The 15464-nt window shown below is 48.5% G+C and overlaps 1 protein-coding gene across 1 annotated transcript in view; it reads left to right on the forward strand.

Annotated features, from left to right (window-relative positions):
* LOC144671614 (myelin-associated glycoprotein-like) overlaps positions 1–15464 on the forward strand; it is a 125154-nt gene that overhangs the window by 33063 nt on the left and 76627 nt on the right. The gene's annotated exons all lie outside the window — the stretch shown is intronic.

Below are 15464 nucleotides of genomic sequence, written 5' to 3' on the forward strand. Positions count from 1 at the left end.
TTGATCACATTGCTGTTTCTGAGAGCTCCCTGTGCACAGATTGGGTGCTGTGCTTCCCACATTACAACAGTGAGGATAATTCAAGAATTATCTCAATCTCTGTGAAGTGGTTTGGTACATGCTTAGGTGGTGAAAGGCGCTATAGAAATGCGCATCTTTCTTTTGTGAATACGGAAGACTTGAAAGCAGGATGAGAGAGATCGATGGGAGTGGATAACCTGATAACATTATTGGACACAGACAATAGATTTAATCATTGATATTAAAGTGAGTATTAGAGGTTGCTTTGGGACTGAACTGGAAGCTATCACCAGGTTATTGAGAATCAGACAGTGTGTTATAATAAGCTGTGTTTTGTGTTAATAGGTAAACGTCGCAGTTTGTGTTATTTCTCATTGAGTGTTGAATGTGAATTGTTGAGTAATTATAACACAGCAAATACCAGAAACGTGAAGCAGGGTTACAGGGTAATAGTTATGACTTGGACCATTGTCAAATTCTATTCTGAAGAATTAAGGTCCTGCACCTTCCCCACAAAGAATGAGATAATTCTTGAATTGACCTTTCTGTTGTAATGTGGGAAGCACAGCAGCCAATCTATGCACAGGGAGCTCCCAGAAACAGCAATGTGATCAATAACCTGATCATCGTTTTTAGGTGCCGGTCAGTGATTGTTTCAAATTATTTCTGTTCTGCCGGAGACAGAATTAATGAACATTTTGCAGTTTTCTGACAAATACTGAGTCTGTTCTCCCCGAGCTGTGAGCTGTTTCTCCACCCTCACCCAGTCTGGTCAAATCAAGGGTCACTGAGTGAAAGTGTATTCAGCTGAGTGATAGAAATTCACCAAGTCTAAAAACAGACAATTCTTCAATGATCATTGTAAATTCTCAGTTCTGATATTATCCTTGTAAAAGTGCTTTCTCTTGTGGGACTGTGATTTCTATTTGAACTGATGCTTTACGTTATATTTCTCTAAAAGATCCATTCTCTGTGTGTTAGATTTCATAGATAAACCCACGATATTCCCTGCTGAAATTATTGCAGGAAAGCGTGTGGATGTAAGCTGCACCTTCAACACAACGTGCAATGGAACAGCAGCACCTGTCTTAACCTGGGACACTCCCACTGACGTACCTGGATAAGTCTCAAACACTGTAACTCAGCCTAGCGACATTCTGACATATACATCTGTTCTGACCCTGATCCCATCACTCAAACACCACAGACACAACCTCAGCTGCAGAGTGAGTTATCCATCTGTTTCATCGGTGCGGACCCTCATACTAACTGTGCTATTTAAGTATGGACACCCTTCATTCTACATTAGATGGAACAGTATACAATGTGTAAAGTAAGATCCCAAGAGGCACTCCTTCAGTGCTGACGCTCCGACAGTAAGGCACTCCCTCAGTGCTGACCCTTCGACAGTTTGGCATCTCCATAGCACTGACCCTCCGACAGTGCCGCACTCCCTCAGTACTGACACTCCAACAGTTCGGCAGCCCCTCAGTGCTGACACTCTGACAGTGCAGCTCTCCCTCTGTACTGACACTCCGACAGTGCTGCACTCCCTCAGTACTGACCTGTGACAGGGCTGCAGTCTCTCAGTACTGAACTGAAGTGTCTGCCTGGGTTATGAGCTTTGTGGTGAAGGAACCTACATTGATATCACAACTTTCACATTCTAAGATTCTCTCAAAGTGCTTCACAGTCAATGTAAGTTAACGGAGCTTTATTTGTTTTTAGATGCATCACAGAATCTCTCAATTACTTCTCTTGATATGATTAACGCTTCATTGATCAATATAATTGAAAGGAATTCTGCAGTGATAATCTGCTCTGTCGAGAGATTCCCAGCTTCTAACCTGACGTGTCGACATCTTAATGTCCCAATGAACAGAACAAGTTCCAACAATGAGCTGTGGTTAGTGATTCCTCACGTTACATCCAGGGACACTGGAGACTATCAGTGTGTGGCAGAGAATGAATATGGACCAGTGAAGGGGTTCATGACCATCACTGTGGAATGTGAGTGTAGACAGAGTTCAAAATCACTCTGACACACAGACACACACACACTCACGCACACACACACAGACATGTGTGAGTTGTCTGTTCTCCCTGTTCTGCACTGGAGTGTTTCTCCAGATTCGGTTCTGATACAATGATGACATCAGCTGAACAAGACCCTGTATTGGACGAGCAGCCCCCTGCACAGAGAATTGTAGGTTTATCACTCAATACCCCATTATTCTAAAGCAATTCCTCGACTGTCAAATCCCCGTGAACATCCTGATGATGTGAAAGACATTTTATTTTCCTCTAGCCCGACAGTGCCTCCTCTGGTGGAAGGCTGTAATTACAGCGTGACAGTTTACATATCCACATGCAGCAAGAGCTGAACAACACTCAGCTTGGGCTGAGAAATGACAAGTAATGTTCACGCCACACAAGTACCAGGCAGTGATCAACTCCAACAAGAGAGAATCTAACCATCTCCCCTTGATATTCAATGACTTTACCATCGCTGAAACCCCCACGATCAACAATCTGGGGGATGTTTAACCAAACAACTAACTGGAACGGCCAAAAATACTGTGGCTACAGGAGCAGGTCAGAGGCTGGGATGTCTATGGGGGTGAAAAACTCACCACCACCTTATCAAGGGCAATTAGGGATGGGTAATAAATACTGGATCAGCGGCACTCACTTCCTGTAAATGTACAAAAAGAAACACGAAGGCAGTGACCATTATAAATGTTGACAAAGGAACTTATAATGGGGAAAGATGCCTTTAAATGCGCAGAGACATCAGACAGCGATGATACATGGAGTCTTGCTGTGCACTGTGCTTGCTCACGGTGAAATCTTGATTTGTTTTTAGATGCACCACAGAATCTCTCAATTACTTCGCTTGATATGATTAACGCTTCATCGATCAATATAATTGAGGGGAATTCTGCAGTGATAATCTGCTCTGTCGAGAGCTTCCCAGCTTCTAACCTGACGTGGCGACATCTTAATGTCACAATGAACAGAACAAGTTCCAACAATGAGCTGTGGTTGGTGATTCCTAACGTTACACCCAGGGACACTGGAGATTATCAGTGTGTGGCAGAGAATGAACATGGAGCAGTGGAGGGGTTCATAACCATCACTGTGGAACTTGAGTAAACACAAACTTCAACATCACTCACACACACACTCACACACACACACACACACACACACACACAGTCATACATGTGCAAAGACACACACAGTAACACACGCATACACAATTCACACACTAACATGCGCACACTCATAGATACACACAGACAAATACACGCACATGCATACACACTCACTCCCGCACAGACGTACACACACACATTCAGACACACGCGAGCACGTGCACATGAACACAGACACAGAGACACACAAAGACACAGAACGGACTCCCCAAGATTTCACAACGGATGGAAGAGAACCCTGGACACAGGAGATGACAAGTTCATTCTACGTCGGGCCATGGTCCTCAGGACCCTGTTTTGTGAAGCCAGTCCTCCACCCAACACAGTCTCCACAAGACACCCTCATTGAGATCCATTCAGCGCTGATTTACAAGACAGGACAATGGATTAGGAGACCTCAGAACTCCCCCCATTATCACCGCCATGAATCACTAATTAGCCTAACACTCCTGCCTGCTCTTCAACACAGTTGATTGGCTAATCTGATTCAATCTGATTCGTAGCCTTTACATCTTCATTCTCTAAGGAATCTCTTTGGATCCTCATTGTCTAAGGAATTATTTCTGATCCAAACCCCATATTGTTGTATTGTTGATTCCGATGCAGCATTGTAGACTGATTGTCCCCGAGCTCAGCACTGAGCCTGCTCCAGCAGACACTGTGAAACACACTAACAAAGAGCCTCTAGCCTGAGCTCTGCATGTGTCGGACGTGCCGCTGTGTTGGGTTCATGACCTTCACTTCCGTTTCACTGAGTTTCGGTTAAAGCTGAACTGGAACCCACACTAAACGCTGAAATGGAAAACATCAGTTCCTCTTCTGCAACATGAACAATTTCAGCAGAAGAAGTAAAATGTTGCTGAAAAGGAATTTTCTTCATCATATCACAGAATCACACAGAACAGCAAGAGGCCATTCAATGTCCCGGAAAACTAGTTGAGAGAAAATGGGCTGAGTACCTTTTTCTGTGCTGTTTGATTCTGTGGTTATCTAATTTTTAACTGTGCTGCAGATCAGAGACAATGAAGAAGCAATAAACTTTCTCACCGATCTACACAGGCTGGATTGTCACCTGTTTATTTTCAGCCAGTTTGCTTCCTTCTTGTAGTTTGGTGGTGAAACTGTGGAGGTAGTGTGAGTGTTAGATTGTAGGTCTGTCTATTCTGACTGCTGCAGTGTTCATGGTGACTTCTTAATTACATGAGGGTCTCTGAGCTCATCCACACACAAGGATTAAGGAGGGACTTACAAAGATTTGGGACCCAGGCAGCTCAAGTCTATACGGAGGGAGTGCTGCACTATCATCAGGTCAGTACTGAGAGAGTGCTGCAATGTCAGAAGGTCAGCACTGAGGGAGTGCTGCACTGTCTTCAGGTCAGTACTGAGAGAGTGCTGCACTGTCAGAAGGTCAGCACTGAGGGAATGCTGCTCTGTCGGCGGGTCAGCACTGGGGGAGTGCAGCACTGTCGGCAGGTCAGCACTGAGGGAGTGCTGCACTGTCATAGGGTCAGTACTGAAGAAGTGCTGCACTGTCAGCGGGTCAGTGCTGAGGGAGTGCTGCACTGTCATTGGTTATGTACTGAGGGAGTGCTGCACTGTCGGCGGGTCAGTACTGAGAGAGTGATGCACTGGCAGATGGTGAGTCCTGAGGGTGTACTGCACTGTCATAGGGTATGTACTGTGGGAGTGCTGCACTGTCAGAGGGGCAGTACTCAGAGAGGGCTGCACTGTCAGAGGGACAGTAGTGAGGGAGCGCTGCACTGACGGAGGGTCAGGACTTAGGGAACGCTGCACTTCTATAGTCTCAGCTCTGAGCGTGGGCTGCAATGTCTTAAGAAAATTCTCGGCACTGCCCAAGATTCCGCCTGATGTCTGTGTCCCAACAACCTCATGTACACAACGAGAATATTTCATTCTGTGTCTGGGCAGCAAGACAGCTTAGATATGGCACCACCACTGGCAGGACTGAGTAACTACAATGTGACATGTTTACATGGGAAATTTTTATTATAATGATGGGCACAGAAATTCATATGATGGGGAAAACATGAGATCATGAAATAATGTCTTTGGGTCAAGAGTTTTGCATGGCAGTTTAATATGTAAATATGTACAAAACAGCCTGAGCATTTTAATCAATTGTGTGAATAAATGTAATTTTGTTCATAACCCAAATGCTTCTTCCAATCTATCGCAGCATGTAAAAGGTGCAGCATTCATAAAGCACATTCCAATCAGATAACAGAGTTTAACAACGTCACATTTCTGTTCATTCCTATTCGACCATGTTGGCTGCACACAGCCAGATAATGCCGTGGTTATGATGTGCCCACACAGCAGGACTGGGGAACACCAGGTATAAGGAAAAGTTTCAGCTTGCTGAGGAGAAGAAGGAGAATCTCTCGTTCCAGGTTTCTCTCTGTACATTAAGAAGCAGGCATGCCGATGTTTCATTGCACTCTGTCTGCTGATGGGACTCCGCTTGGAAATTGCTGTTTGTGCTGATGGAAAGAATAAACTTTTCATAAAACGAGGATTTGAGTACAAACACAGGGAGGTTATGCTGAATATTTCTAAAGCTCTGGTTAGGTCACAACTAGAGTATTGTGTCCAGTTCTGGTCACCTCACTTTGGGAAGGAAGTGAGGGTCCTTGAGAGGATGCAGAGGAGATTGACCAGAATGCTTCCAGGGATGAGGGACTTTAGCTACAAGGTAGGTTTGGAGAAGCTGGGTTTGCTCTCCTTGGAGCAAAGGAGAATGAGGGGTGGTGGTTTGGGGGGGTGGGTGGGGGGTGGGGGCGCGGTCTGATCGAGGCGTAAAAGATGATGACGGGTTTAGATAAGGTAGACAAAGAGAAGCTGTTGCCATTAGCTGATGGGACTGGGGGACACTGATTGAAGGTTTTGGGCAGGGGGGGATGTGAGGAGGAACTTTTTTACACAGCGAGTGGTAATGAGCTGGAACTCGCTGCCTACGAGGATTGTGGAATTGGAGACGATGAACGATTTCAAAAGTAAATTGGACGGACACTTGAGGGAAATAAACTTGCCGGGATACGGGGATAGAGCGGGAGAACGAGACTGACTGGATTGCTCTGCAGAGAGACGGCATGGACTCAACGGGCCAAATGGCCCTCTACAGTGCTGGAATGACTCGATGATATGAAGGTCATTCTAAGCAGGACATTGACCAGTTTCATTACAACTTAACCCAACATGGCACGTTATTTGTCAGCACTGACTAACCAGCATGTGTAGCAAATTGGGAAGTGGAGTTGTTTGAAAAGCTGGGAGGTACAAGGATTAAGTGCTGCAGTTCCACCACTGGTGGGAGAGTGTAACTACAGCGTGACGTTTACATAGGCAGTCCCCATTATAAACAGGGTCTTTGGGCATATATGGAAAAGTGGACACTGGAAAGGTGAGAACATGATGTAAGCTTTTCACCAACAATTCCCTTCCTAAACCTCTCCACCTCTCTCTTACTCTCAGGTACACCAATAAAACTTCTCAGGGGATCATGTAAGGAGGGGCTTGGACAGTTGATTTGTCAAAGGGTAAGGTTTCAGGAAGCATCTCAAAGGGCGAGAGAAAGTCTGAGAGGCAGAGGATATCTGTGAGTATCTTTGTGCATCTGAGTGTCTGTAATAAATTTTGTAATTTCCATATTCTTCCATAAATATGAAAGGGAACATAAATCCCAGAATCCAGGCCAACTCTCCAGTGCAGTACTGAGGGGGGTCAGGTAACCCACAGGGGAGAGTACACTAGTGTGTATGTTTGTGAGTGTGTCTTTGTGTGTGCTCATGCATGTGGGATTGTGTGTCGGCATGTGTCTACTTAGGTCTGTACATTAGAGAGTGTTCGTTTGTGTTTGTGTAGTGTCCGAAGCTGAGAGAGTTGTTGAACTCTGTGTACACTCACGTTCCACGGTGATGGTTATGAACGCCTCCACTGCTCCATGTTCATCCTCTGCCACACACTGATAGTCTCCAGTGTCCCTGGATGTAACGTGAGGAATCACCAACCACAGTTCAATCTCATTGTTGGAACTTGTTCTGTTCATTGTGATATTCAGATGTCAGGGCAGGACTAAACAAGACAGATCCCTGGTTTGCCAACAGAAAGTGAACAACGATTTAGACATAACGGGAAGAAAGTGCTGATTGGTTGGCAAGTGGTCTCTGATAGGTGGAGGTGTTGCCATGGAGAATGGTGTGTGCGAGATATGAAGCTTAGACAGATTGTCTCTTCATTCAGCAATAATCAAATAAAGATTAGTTACCTTCTATCGACTGTGAAGCTCATTGAGAGGCCTGAGAATGTGAATATTGAGAACGGGCTGCACAGTCAGAGGGTCAGCGCTGAGGGAGTGCTGATGTAGAATGAAGGGTGTCCATACTTATCTTGCACAATTAGTACGAGGGTCCGCTCCGATGAAACAGATGGATATCTCACTCTGCAGCTGAGATTTTGTCTGTGGTGTTTGAGTGATGGGATCAGGGTCAGAACAGAAGTATAGGTCAGAGTGACGCCATGCTGAGTTACAGTGTTTGAGACTGATCCAGGCACGTCAGTGGGAGTGTCCCAGGTTAAGACAGGTGCTGCTGTTCCATTGCACATTGTGTTAAAGGTGCAGCTTGCATCCACACGCTTTCCTGCAATAATTTCAGCAGGGAATATCGTGGGTTTATCTGTGAAATCTAACACACAGAGAATGGATCCTTTTAGAGAAATATAATGTGAAGCATCAGTTTTAATAGAAATCACAGTCCCACAAGAGAAAGCACTTTTACAAGGATGATATCAGAACTGAGAGGTTATAACGATCAGGAAAGAATTTCCTGTTATTAGACAGTGGTGTTCCTGTCACACAACTTAATACACTTATACTCTGAGAACTTTGAATTGAGAATGTTGGATAAGAGTGGAGGGTCTGACCAGAGATTGGAGTCCACTGGCTTTTCATTGCCAAGTGATCTGCGTTATTTATCACATTGCGGCCTCTTGCATCTTGCTGGGCACAAACTGCCTGCTGTGTTTTACATCTGTGACTACAATTCAGGAATTATTTCATTGGCAATGAAGGGATTTGGTGAGTCCTGACAACGTCACATGAGACGGGACATGTTCATAAATTACAGTAAAACTTAATTAAACTGATTAAAACGCAGCATGAATCCTCACCCCGCCGGTGGATGAGGTTTAATGTTTTCTCTAGTTGCCGCCGGGGCTCCTGGCCTGCCCACCGACCTGAAGGTTGGACGGGCAGGTCCCTTAATTGTTTAAATTATCCGGTCAGTGGCCTCAATTGGCCATTAACAGGTCGGCGGCCCACAGCTGATTTCACTGGCTCCCCGCCTAGCTGAATATTTAAATAGGGCGCGGTGAATACGGGAATTCCGCGTCATTTTACGCGTTGGTGAGTGAGCCCCGCCCCCTCGTGTCATACGGCAAAATTCTGCCCCATGTCTCCGCACTTCCCCCATCCCTTGAGCTACAAACATGTTCAGTGCAACAGACTTGAGCCTCACACCCAGATCTCAATAATCAGTAGAAATCTATCAAAGGCATCAATCATTGGAATCTGTCTTTATAAAGTCACAACATCAAAAAAGGGTTAACGGTTCACCAACATCTCAAAACACCAGCTGTTCTCTCAATTTGATCCAACTTCTTCATTTTCACTCTGAGTCACACATCAACCCTTTCGGCCTTTTGGCTAAGATCAAGTGTAGTGTTGCAGGGGCGACACCATGGTCCTGCCATGGCAAGGTCGGGATGGAAGGGCGAAAACCAATCGCAATCCGAATTCATACCGTGGGTTACCTATCACCGTCCGAGTCACGGTGAACCACAGCGACGAAGGAGGATCACCTATGGATCGGGGCTTCTTCACCAGGAGGATCCTGTTGAAGGCGTGCGGCTTCCAAGCTACGGAGATCTTCACCCTGCACGACTCCCGCAAAGGTGGTTATTTTGACGTCACGTTCAAGCAAGTGGCAGACTGCGTCCGGCTCCTGAGGGTGTTCGAGGAGAAGAGAGACCTGCCGGAGATGAAGATCCTGACGGCGGAGCCGCACTTTTCTCTGCCGTTGCAACGGGAACGTGAGGTGATGGTGCATGTGTACAACCCCTTCGTCCCTGTCGCCGACGTGGTCACCTTCCTCACCAGGTACTTCGATAAGGTGGGGAGCGGCACTGAGATTCGAGACGACTTGGGGATCTGGACAGGCAAACGCCTGTTTAAGGTCACGCTAAAGACCGATGGTAAGGGAGCCATTTTCCACCCTCCTTCCAGTTTCGCTATCGGGGGAAACCGTGGCTACCTGGTCTACGCTGGGCAACCCAAGCATTGCCGCTCATGCGGCAAGGCTGGTCATGTGGCGGCCAACTGCAGCGCCTCCCTCTGCAAGATCTGCAAACAGGAAGGGCACCAGACAAAAGACTGCAAACAGGCCAAGTGCTGCAACCTGTGTGGCGAGGCAAGTCACCTCTACAGGACCTGCCCCAAACGCTGCCGTACTTACGCACAGGCAGCCAAAGCCGACCACGGGGAAGCAGAAGAAATGTTCCGTGTCACTCCAACCACCAAGGCCCCCAGGGAGCTCAACGGGACAAAGGAGGACACAGAGAGAGACAAGGTGGAGAAAGAGATTGAGGCAACAGAGAGCCAATCAACAGCACCACCCCCTGAACCTTCCAGTCCTCAGGACAGCGAATCAATGGAGGAGGAGGCAGCAGTGGAAAAGCAGCAGGGGGAGTGGCGGACGGTGAAGAACAAGAAAAGTAAGAGGGAGCGAAGAAGAAGCAAAGGCTTTTCCCAGAGAAGCGGCAAGAGGCGTCTCCCATCCGACACGGATGACAAGGGCAGCAGCTCTTCGGATGAGGAAGTGCCAGAGCGGCACCGACAGAAGAGGCGGCAAAGCTCCAGGGCGTTGGAGGACGAGACACCCGAGCTCCAGAAAATTGGAGACAACAAGGAGACCAACGCACCCCAACTTTGCCTGCAACCTGAGGAGGCCAGTGCACCACAGCCCCTGGAATCTGGGAGCAGTGAGGCAATCATCGCACCCCAGCTCCAGGAAGCCGGGAACAGCAACCCCCCAGAGGGGGTGAGTTTTGGAGAAGCTTCTCCAGCAAAGGTCATCTCAAAATCCGCTCACTACGTGAACCTCCAGATGCCACTGGAGCAGAACACGGCCAAGGAGATCTACCTCAGCCCATCCAAAGTGAAGGAATTTGAGCTCACTACGGGTATGAAGGAGCAGACTAAAGGTCTGGGACTCTCAGAGACAGTGGGTTTGGTAGGAGAATAAATGCTTTAATATGGGTTTAAAGATTGTATCCATAAATGTGCGTAGCATTAAATCTACTACGCGATGTGTTGCGACCTTGGACTACCTAGCCAAGGTCAAAGCTGACCTGTTGTTTCTGCAGGAGTGTGCGATACCGCACCTCAGCTCCTACAGGCAATGGTCACGATGGTGGTCCCACGGGCCATCGATCTGGTCGGGCGGAAACGACTCTCGTTCCTCCGGCCTGGGTATTCTGCTGCGGGGAGGCAACTTCACCGTCTCCGAGGTCAAGGAGGTGGTGGGCGGGCGACTCCTGGTAGCAGACGTAATGTACAAGAACGCTCCACTCCGGTTAATTAACGTGTACGGCCCGGCACAAGGGGCTGAGCGGCTGGAGGTTTTTCAGCAGCTCCCACTGCTGCTGGCGACCTCCAGGCCGGTCATTCTGGGCGGGGACTTCAACTGCATCATCGATGCGGCTGGACGATCCGGCAGGGCCGGAAGCAGACTGGACGCTACGTCCAGATCCCTGATGGAAACAGTTAAGGATGCCAAGCTGCACGACGTCTTCAGCAACCCTGCAGACGGAGCGCAGCGTAGATACACCTGGTCGCGGCCAGACGGGTCCATTCGTTCCAGGATAGACTTCCTGTTTGTGTCCCGTGCATTCACAGTCAGATCCACCGACGTCAAGCCGGTGTTCTTCTCTGACCACTGCCTCCTACTGGCGGACTGCCACTTGGAGGAAGACCTGAGGGTGGGCAGGGGGGCATGGAAGCTAAATGTGCAACTGCTGACCCCAGAGAACATTGAGGAGCTCAAGAGGGATTACAAAGGTTGGAGAACCGTGAAACCCCTCTTTGAGTCCCTGACACACTGGTGGGAAGTGATCAAGGGAAGCATCAAGAGGTTTTTCATCCTCAAAGGCACCCAGAAAGCTAGAAAGGAACAGAGGGAAATGTCCCGACTCCAGGAAAAGATGCAGAATCTGCTCCGGCTGCAGTCGATGGGGGTCGATGTCAAGGAGGAGCTCCAAGAGGTGAAGGGCCAGCTAGCCTCGCACTTTGCCTCGGAGGCCTCCAAGATCATCTTCCGTTCCAGAGTCCGCTCCGTGGAGCAGGATGAGACGTGCTCACGTTTCTTCTTCCAAAAGGTACACAGAGAGCGCTCTGTGATCAGCAGCCTGAAGGAAGAAGACGGCTCAGTAAAGTCATCAAGGTCCGACATTCTGAGGATCAGCAAATCCTTTTATGCCGGACTGTATGACGTGAAGCCCACGGACAGCACGGCCTCCCAGTCCTTCCTGTCCTCTATCACGGAGGTCCTAGACCACAGTACGCGGGAGAGCCTAGACAAACCGCTAACTCCTGACGAACTGACTAAGGCCCTCGAGTCCTTCGAGAAGAGTAAAACCCCCGGAAGCGACGGCCTGCCGGCGGAGTTGTATTCGGCTCTGTGGGACTTGATCGGCCCAGACCTGCTAGAAGTGTACGAGAGTATGCTCCTGGCCGGCAGCATGTCAGAATCCATGAGGAAAGGCATCATCACCCTCATCTACAAGCACAAGGGGGAAAGGGAGGAAATTAGAAATTGGCGACCCATTTCACTGTTGAATATGGACTATAAGATTCTGTCCAAGGTCATCGCCAACCGGGTCAAATCCGCTCTGGAATTGGTGATTCACCCTGACCAGACCTGCTCTGTGCCAGGCAGGAAGATCTCTGACAGCCTGGCGCTGCTCAGGGATACGATTGCCTATGTACAGGACAGGGGTGTGGATACCTGCCTCATCAGCTTGGATCAGGAGAAGGCCTTTGACAGAATATCGCACACCTACATGGGGGATGTGCTCTCCAAAATGGGCTTTGGGGAGGGAATTCGAAATTGGATCCAACTGCTCTACACTAACATCAGTAGCGCAGTCTCAATCAATGGGTGGGAAACAGATAGCTTTCCGATTAAATCTGGAGTCAGGCAGGGCTGCCCTCTCTCGCCTGTCCTTTTCGTGTGCTGCATAGAACCCTTTGCCGAGTCCATCAGGAAGGATCCGGGCATAAGAGGAGTGACGATCCCAGGCAGTGGAGGCACTCAGGTAAAAGCCTCCCTGTACATGGACGACGTCGCCGTCTTCTGCTCGGATCCGCTGTCGGTGCGCAGACTGATGCACGTCTGCGACCAGTTCGAACTGGCCTCGGGAGCCAAGGTAAATCGTGGGAAGAGCGAGGCCATGTTCTTTGGGAAGTGGGCTGACCGATCCTTTGTCCCCTTCACTGTCAGGGCTGACGGCCTGAAGGTGCTGGGGATATGGTTCGGAGGGACCGGGGCATGCGTTAGAAACTGGAAGGAGCGAGTGGCTATGGTGAAAAGGAAACTGGGCATGTGGGAGCGACGCTCCCTCTCCATTGCGGGTAAGAACCTGGTCATCAGGTGTGAGGTACTCTCGCTGTTGCTGTACGTGGCGCAGGTCTGGCCCATTCCACACTCCTGCGCGATGGCGATCACTCGAGCCATCTTCCGCTTTATCTGGAGGTCGAAAATGGATCGTGTCCGCAGGGACGCGATGTACAAGCCTCTAGATAAAGGGGGAAAAAACGTGCCCAACATCGCCCTCATACTGATGGCCACCTTTGTGTGCGGCTGCATCAAGCGGTGCGTAGACCCTCAGTACGCAAACACCAAGTGTCACTACGTGCTGAGGTTCTACCTGTCCCCGGTGTTGCGAAGGATGGGTCTGGCCACGCTGCCGCGGAACGCTCCAAGTAGTTGGACCGTGCCGTACCACCTGTCCCTGGTGGAAAAATTTATGCAGAAAAACACCTTTGACCACAAGTCCATCAGGCAGTGGTCAGCACGTAACGTCCTAGAGGCCCTGAGGGATAAGGAGAGGGTGGACCCTGTGGGATGGTTCCCCGAGCAGACTGTCAAAGTCATTTGGCAGAATGCCTCATCGCCAGAACTTTCCAACAAGCACCAAGACGTAGCTTGGCTGGTGGTGAGAAAGGCCCTCCCCGTCAGATCCTTCCTACACGCCAGGAGTCTCACCCCCTCTGCACGATGCCCTCGAGGTGGCTGTGGTGGGGAAGAGACCGTTGTTCACCTCCTTGTGGATTGCGCCTTTGCAAAGAAAGTCTGGAGAGAGATGCAGTGGTTGCTGTCGAGGTTCATCCCGAGCAGCTCTGTGACACAGGACTCTGTGCTCTACGGGCTGTTCCCAGGGACACACACCGAGACAAACATCAACTGCAGCTGGAGGATCATCAACTCGGTGAAAGAGGCGCTTTGGTCTGCCCGAAACTTGTTGGTCTTCCAGCACAAAGAGTTGTCCCCGACCGATTGTTGCGGACTGGCACAATCCAAAGTCCAGGACTACGTGCTGAGGGACGCACTAAAGCTTGGGGCAGCTGCCGCAAAGGCGCAATGGGGAAGGGTCGCTGTCTAAGACCTTTCTACCACAGCGCACCGAGAGACTGGGAACTGTTTAGAGCCCCTCGGGCTGTACAGATCAAAATGAAAGGCTGTAAATGATTGTAATATTGTTTGTACTGATGCACCTGGTGATACATTTTGTAAAAGTTTAACCTGGATTGTACCCTTGTAATGTTGTTTTTGAAATGGTTTTGAATGTGATTGAAGATTTTTATGAATAAAGTATATTTTTACAAAAAAAAAAAAAAAAAAATCAACCCTTTCTAATGAAATACACAGAGGGAACAGCACAGGAAGAGGTCATTCAGCCCAAGCAGAGCGTGTGGGCAGTTCCTCCCCAGGCGAGCAGGCAGACAGGTCCTGTTTAAGTAACGGAATGATTGGAATTTACTTCCACGACCAACACCGTCCTTTGCTGATGTTGTGACTTTATAAAGACATATTCCAATCATTGATGCCTTTGAAAGTTTTCTACTGATTATTGAGATCTGGGTGTGAGGCTCAAGTCTGTTGTACAGAACAACTTTCTAGCTCAAGGGATGAGGGATGTGCAGAGACATGAGCTTTGTGATATCCTGAGATGGTGAAAGGCGCTATGGAAATGCAAATCCTTCACTGTTTTTCTTTTTAAAGCCTTGTAACTCTCTGCAGAGCACCTATCATCCCACAGAGAATCAAATTAGTCTGTGAACACATTGTCTAAAAGCAGTTCTGATCTCTTGAGAGCTGTCGGACAAGAGGTGAGGTCTCATTAACTCCTTTCTCTTTCAGAGATTGAGAGTGAGAAGCTGATGAAATATCTGGGAGTGGACAATGATCGGGAAATCTTACTTCCTCCTGTCACTTCTCCAAGGTAATATCATCGACAGCTCGGACAGATTTATGGTTAATAATCTTTGTAAAAGATCATTCTTATTGAGCTGTGATTGGGAACCGATTCAGCAGTGACCCAGTGTACAAACTCACACCAAATCTCATTCCTCCTTCACCCCTGTGCTCACTGATATACACTGCCTCCCTGTCTGACAGCAGAATTGGTGGAGAGCAGAGATCTCAGAGGGTTTCAGGGTTGGAGGAGGTTACAGAGATAGGGAGTGGAACAGAGTGATGGAGGGATTGGAAATCAAGTGTGAAAATAATCACATCGAGGCGTTGCTGGACCGGGAGCCAGTGTAGGTCAGCGAGTGACTTGTGTGGTCGGGGTGGGGGTGTGGGGAGGTGAAAGTGTGAGTAGAAAATCAGGCACAAAGTTCAGGGGATGAAATCTATCCTGATGCTGGCACTCTGACAGCAATGGCCTGAAATTTGTGTATTTTGATGATTTTAGTCAGAATCTCCAATGAAGACAACACACCAGCTCCTAGAATAGACAGGCTGTTCAGCATCACACTTCCTGTCCATTCTCACCTTGCTATAAACTTCGCTAAGGGAGCAACATAACTGAAAGAGGGAAGGAAGGTAAAGCTGTCCGTGTGTAAAGTTGTCAATATTCAGTTTGCAT

This window comes from Cetorhinus maximus, chromosome 33 (genome assembly GCF_964194155.1).
Source record: "Cetorhinus maximus chromosome 33, sCetMax3.hap1.1, whole genome shotgun sequence".
Classification (NCBI taxonomy): Eukaryota; Metazoa; Chordata; class Chondrichthyes; order Lamniformes; family Cetorhinidae; genus Cetorhinus; species Cetorhinus maximus.